The sequence below is a fragment of the Armigeres subalbatus genome, chromosome 3 (assembly GCF_024139115.2).
Source record: "Armigeres subalbatus isolate Guangzhou_Male chromosome 3, GZ_Asu_2, whole genome shotgun sequence".
Lineage (NCBI taxonomy): Eukaryota > Metazoa > Arthropoda > Insecta > Diptera > Culicidae > Armigeres > Armigeres subalbatus.
The window spans coordinates 149,606,965-149,612,991 of record NC_085141.1 but is presented as its reverse complement, the minus strand read 5'-3'; the positions used below and the strand labels follow the sequence as shown (position 1 = coordinate 149,612,991).

Here is a 6,027-nt window from a genome sequence, read left to right as displayed (position 1 = left end):
GTATTGGGAAATCATTACCAACTATCTGAAAATTATGACTTATTTGAAGACAGTCATTGAATCGTAAGTTAGTAGTAGTTTCGGCAATGGTTTCAGATATTCCATTGGTTATACCTGAGAGTTTATATTTAATATTTCTATCAATAGGTTGGTTAACAGATATTTTCCCACTTTTAAAAAGTGAAACGTCGGCTCCACTATCAATTATTAATGTACATTTTGAATTGGTCATATGTACATCTAAAGTAATCAAATTTACAGCGTTTACATTTTTTAAGTAAATAACGTTAGACGATGCGGGTTTACCTGCATCATATGTTGATCTAAAAAATTATCGTTATCAATACTTTGTATATTACGTGAAAGATCCAGTTGATGCAAATTGGTTGGTACAGGAGGTGTATGAGATTGTGGTCCTGCATCTTGGGATATGGAATTTGGAATTGAGGTGTTATGAACACGTATTGCATCAGTTGTAAAGATTTGCCTTCGAGAATTTGTATGGTACCTTCCGCCACGTCCTCTATTTTGATAATAGTTATTCGTATTATGAGGAAAACTATTCCTGAATTGCAAATTATTTCCATGGTAGTTTGGTTGAGCGTTATACTGACCTCTTTTAAAGAAACGAGTTGTGTCGTTTCGGTTGCTATTGAAGCGGCCTTTGTAGTTATGTTGCGTTTGTCTGCTTTTGAATGTTAACAATTGAGCAGATTGACATGAAGTGTTTGCAGTATTTTCCAAAACCTTTTGCGTGGCTTCCTTCATGTCCTTAAATGTACCTTATAGCACGCCGTAGCGGCTATGGGGTCTCTCGACCTTGAATCCGTAAACGAGCGGCATTGAGGGCCGCCCGTCTGTTTTTGTGCCCGGCAAGAATCCAAACCTCAGGGCAGGTTCTTGAAAGAATTCAGTGGATGAGAAACGCACTAGCAAACCCGAACGGTTATAAAGTACTTCCGTTCTTTTTCGGCGAGATGACCGTCCCACGCGTAAATTTGCGATGGCTAGAGATCGTCGTTCGGTTAGTCACTGTAGCTCAAATTATCATCATTGGCAGAACCAACCTTCACAATTCTCCCTTCTCGCTTTAAGAACGGAAAAGGAGGGACTGAGATTCTCCAGCAGTCCAACTAGGAGTGAAAAATCACAAAATACGACAAAAAACACTAACCGAACGACATCAAAAACCTTTAGTACCTAGACATTACAAACTCGTTGCATTTGAATGGGAAAAACATTTATTTTTGTAGGGCAAAACGGCAACGATTAACAAGCATGCTTTTATTTGAATTACAAACTTATCCTAGGATCATTTTACTTCCTCTTTTCCTTTCCTTTCTCTCTACTTTATCTTGTCTGTCTACTTCATGTGTGCGGTATTTATAATTTTAGCTAGCTTTCTTTTATGTGTGTGTGTCAATTCATTTACGCATGCGCATTTCTACTCACGGTACCGTGGATGTTTTCTGGTGCTCTGCTTTACCGACCTTTCTTGATGTGGCTCGCTGTCGAAATGGTATTGCGGCAACTCCACCAAGTGACCGCGAGGTTCGCGATCCGGCGAACGGACTGTTCGAGGATGGTTGGTCTTGCGGAGGAACGGTTACCAACGCGTGTCGTTGGACGCTGCGGATCGCAATGGCGATCGATGGCTGCTACACAATAGCGGTCGGATGGCGGGGTTCGGACAACAACGATGGCCACCGAAGATGGCAACAAAATGGATTCCGTGGGCAGCCGGAATGACTGCTCGGCTACGGACGAAATGATTCGTTTTGAAGGTGGCCGGCGTGGCCAAGACGGACGCAATGGTGACGGTGCGGTCCCTTTCCGGTTCACGGACCAAAAGCCGCAACTCGGAGAGTTTTCAACGAGAGCGCGTGGATCGACGAAAATGGTGGCCGAGAGGGTTGGGCGATGCGGTCGATATCCAGAGGTCGGTAGAGGCGTCGGTTCGAATCTCGTTTTCAAAAACTGGCAATAAGAAGCCGTCAAACGGCTGTTTGACGCGTATAAGCACACACATTTTGGAACACACATATTTTACAAATTACCTTCTATTTCTACGATACTCGCACAAAAATACTAACGAACCGCACAACACTCTTTAACTGGACTTTAGCCTAACGGAAAGGAATAAACGTAAAATCTAAAACACCAAAGACTTCTAATGTCGTTTAAACATACCACAACAGATTCACGATACTAGATACTAAAAAACTCGCACTCCCGGATCTTTCCACGGTCTCGGTTGAAATGATCCAGTGTGGTCCCAAATTGCCTCAGATAGGTCGTGAGGTTGTTCGAATCGTGTCCGGGGTTGTTGAACCTTCCCAAAGGCCATCAACCTTCCCGATCTAAATCTTTACCCATCATAAACCTACGAATGAAACTGCCATCTCATTCCCTCATAACGTATCGGATCTGAAAGGGTTCTCATCCTTTTGAACCCTCCTAAGTCCCACCCTTGGTTCAGACGGTTGTGGAAGTTCACGAAGCGACCTGTGAAGCTTTGGCGGTTCATCTTAGATGAACTTGAACGTTCATTCTTTGAATGAACGTTTACGTGGAACATTTAACATATATGCGTTGAGTGAACTTGTCAGGTGTCGAATTGGTATCTATATTGAATAATTTATACACAAAAAGATCTAATGAACATTGAACCATAACTTGAATACAAGATTTACATAACAAGAAACAAAACAATTTAAATTAATTAATATCTATTTCATTCATTTACCGTAATCATCTATTATAGTTCTATTTACATATTTACAATAGCCATCATGCTACATCATCCCTTACTAAAGGTACGAAAATTTGTTTGGAATTCTTTTGAAACCAGAAGAGATTCCAAACAAATTTTCGTGAAATAAATCTAATCTGTCGACAATGATCAAAACGGAAACCAGTACTGGTTGGCAAATACTCAAAATCATACTCACTTTCATACACAATTAAACTAGACTAAAGTACTACTACCGTGTGAAATGAAGAACATTTCAACGGAGTAAAAGTGGCTAGGAAATTCTCTCTACTTCAATTATTAATTTGAATTCCGAAAAAAATTCCAAAACAATTTTAACTTTAACTAGTGGATCCTGAACCGTGATCTACTCCAGAAATAAATCCCGAAAAACTTGATCATGTTGATTCTCCACAAACATAAACCATGGATCAGTTATTGTTCACTCAGAAATGTATCCAAGAACTTGAACGCTACACCTTTCCATTCATAACACAATTTTGAGCATGGAACCAGTCAGAAGTGATTTTCCGACCATGCGTTCCATGCTTCATAATCGATATTCCATCATAAAAATTTCTTTCGAAACATTATGAGGCACACACAATACGCAAACGCCTCAATCATCCACCACTATCACACTGGGGTAAGCCGCGGTACTCACACCCGTTACTCATGCACTCAATGTATTGCCAACACAACGGAACAAAAAAAAATCAAAATGTAAACAACGGTTGAGGTGATACTTTTCGTGATCGAAATTTGTTTGCCAAATTGTGGATGTCGGTAGCTATATTTCACGGAAAGTCGATGTTTGTTTCTAAATAGAACAATCTTCGGGGATCGTGGGAGGGTTTTCTTGTATATTTTTAGGTAACCTTGCTGCATTCTAAAACCACCTACTATTGAAGAACTTTCCAATAAGATTCTACCTTACCGGAGCAAAGCTGATGTAAACAATGCAATGTTCTGCTTGGGATAGATGTAACATGAACGATGATAAGGAAGAACACGAGCTATTTACAAGTTGAGGAATAGAAGGATAACTAACGGATGAGAAGAATGGTATAGAAGAACGATAAACACAGGCATAATTCTAATTAGAAATCGTGAGTTGATTAGAATAATTCTAATCTTACTCCTAAGCACTAAACTAGATTTAACGTAGGTTTCGCGTAACTAATCACTAATATTTACATTATTTACAATGGGGAGTTGCATTACAGTTAGCTAAATGGAAGTTTATGCCCTTTTCGGTGTTTTCGTGGGAAGTTTGTCTGAATTCCGTAGTTGCTTCAATTCAAGTTACATAGCTTGTGAAAGATTTTGTGAGAGGAGATTCCATTGAAGTTTTGAGGTGCCGAAATTCGTTAATGAACTCTAAAGAATTGGATCGTTGCTATGCTCTTCCCTGTCTCTTAGAAACCACTACTCAGATATGGAAGTCATCATTCGGCTCACTTTATGCTTTGTCAATGAACTACTATACTCAGGTCATCGCCAAACTCCTTCATTTGCTCATGATTTCTACTACTACTTGCTTGGAATCATCGTCTAGCTCCCCAATTCATCAGTGTATCAATAAAGTTCTCCACTCTCACTCAAATTATGCTCGAATCCCTACGGCGTGATGGTATTTTCTGAAGTCTAGTTAGCAGTTTTACATGTTTACATAGCTTTATGATCGTTTTCTTAGGACGGATGCACTTTCTTGAGGTGGCTAGCAAAGAAGACACCCAATCGTTTTCCCGATTGATCCTCAAGCTCGTAGCAGTGTTGTCCAAGTTGTCTCCTGACTACGGCGAGTTCGTATTTGGGTGCCAGCTTTGCGCAAAAACCTTTTGCCTTATCGGATTGCTCGAAACTTCTTTTTAGAACGGTTTCGCCCACGCCATACGACGGACAATCCGGGTTCGAGCGTAGATTATACGCTTTTTTGTGTCGTTCGTACGCCTTAGACAAATTTTCCCGGACTTCTTCGTACAGCTGCATTTTCCTTCGTTGGACCTCGTCCTGGGAAGTGGCCGGCGTTGTTTGGTCTCGCATTCTCTGGTAGTCCTTCCCGTCGGATATCATTTCCCGACCGAATACTACGAAATACGGAGAATATTTGGTCGAATTATGAACAGCGGTGCGGATCGCACAAGCAATCTTTTGCAGATTATCCGCCCAATCCTTGTGCTGCTTGATTGTAGCTCTTATTGCAGTGGAGATCACCCTATTAACACGTTCCGTGTTATTCACCTGCGGGTGATAGGCAATGGTTGATGTTGTTCTCCGCCAGCAATTCACGAAACGCTTTTGAGGTAAATTGCGTACCATTATCCGTAAGGATTACCTCCGGAACGCCGAACAAGTAGAATATCATATTCTTCATGAATTCAACCAGAGAACACGCTTTTGCCTTGCGAAACGGTTGGATTAGCACGAATTTGCTAAAAACATCGGTCGTCACTAAGCAAGCACGTGTGTCGACCTCTCCCTGACGGTGGTAGCGGGCCCACGTAATCCAACGTGATAAATTGCCATGGGAATTCGACAAACTCTTTCTTCATTCCCATCGGAGGTGTAACGTTTATGTTTACGGCCTTCGAGGTCTGACATTTTAGGCATGCTCTGCACAGGTTCTTCACATTTTTTGCCATCCCTGGCCAAAACCAACGACGCTTGAGACTGTGAAGAGTTTTCTCAGCTCCAAAGTGTGCAACTTCGTGTTCTTTCAGCATGATGTCTCTACGCTCTTCTTCTCGCGGATACATTTTCCATTGGAAACGCGGATCCTCGTTGCGGTTCGCACTTTTCACTAACCGGAAGATTGTATCGTCCGCAATCCGATAATCTGGAAACTTAGCTGGATCTGAGCGAATATTCTCCATTAGCTCGTCGTAGTCGTCTTGGGTACCTGTCCCCAGAAGGTTGATCGACCTTGACAGACAATCTGCGGTGATATTCGTCGCTCCCTTACGGTACTCAAGTTGGATGTCGTGTGATTGGATCTTAAGGGCCCATCTTAGAAGCTTAGAGTTTCCGGACTCTACTCCGATGGTGAAGAGCCACAAAAGACTTCTTGCATCTGTGATCACCTTAAACCGTGTTCCTTCTACGTAATGGCGAAAGTTTTCTATCGCCAGTAACACCCCAAGGCATTCCTTCTCCACACTTGAGTATGCTCGCTGTGTTCTGCTCAACTTCCTACTGAAGTACGCTATTACTCGGCGCTCGCCTTCCAACTCCTGGATCAACGCCGCTCCCACTGCTGTGTCGGACGCATCACT

At 41.9% G+C, this 6,027-nt stretch overlaps 1 long non-coding RNA gene across 1 annotated transcript; it reads right to left on the bottom strand.

Moving 5' to 3' along the window:
• Positions 1 to 1,259: 1,259 nt before the first annotated feature.
• Positions 1,260 to 2,412, bottom strand: LOC134224823 (uncharacterized). Its single transcript, XR_009983075.1, has 3 exons — positions 2,191 to 2,412; positions 2,058 to 2,126; positions 1,260 to 2,002 (listed from the first exon to the last, which is right to left on the bottom strand). It is a non-coding gene; the product is annotated as an uncharacterized LOC134224823 (long non-coding RNA).
• Positions 2,413 to 6,027: the final 3,615 nt, after the last annotated feature.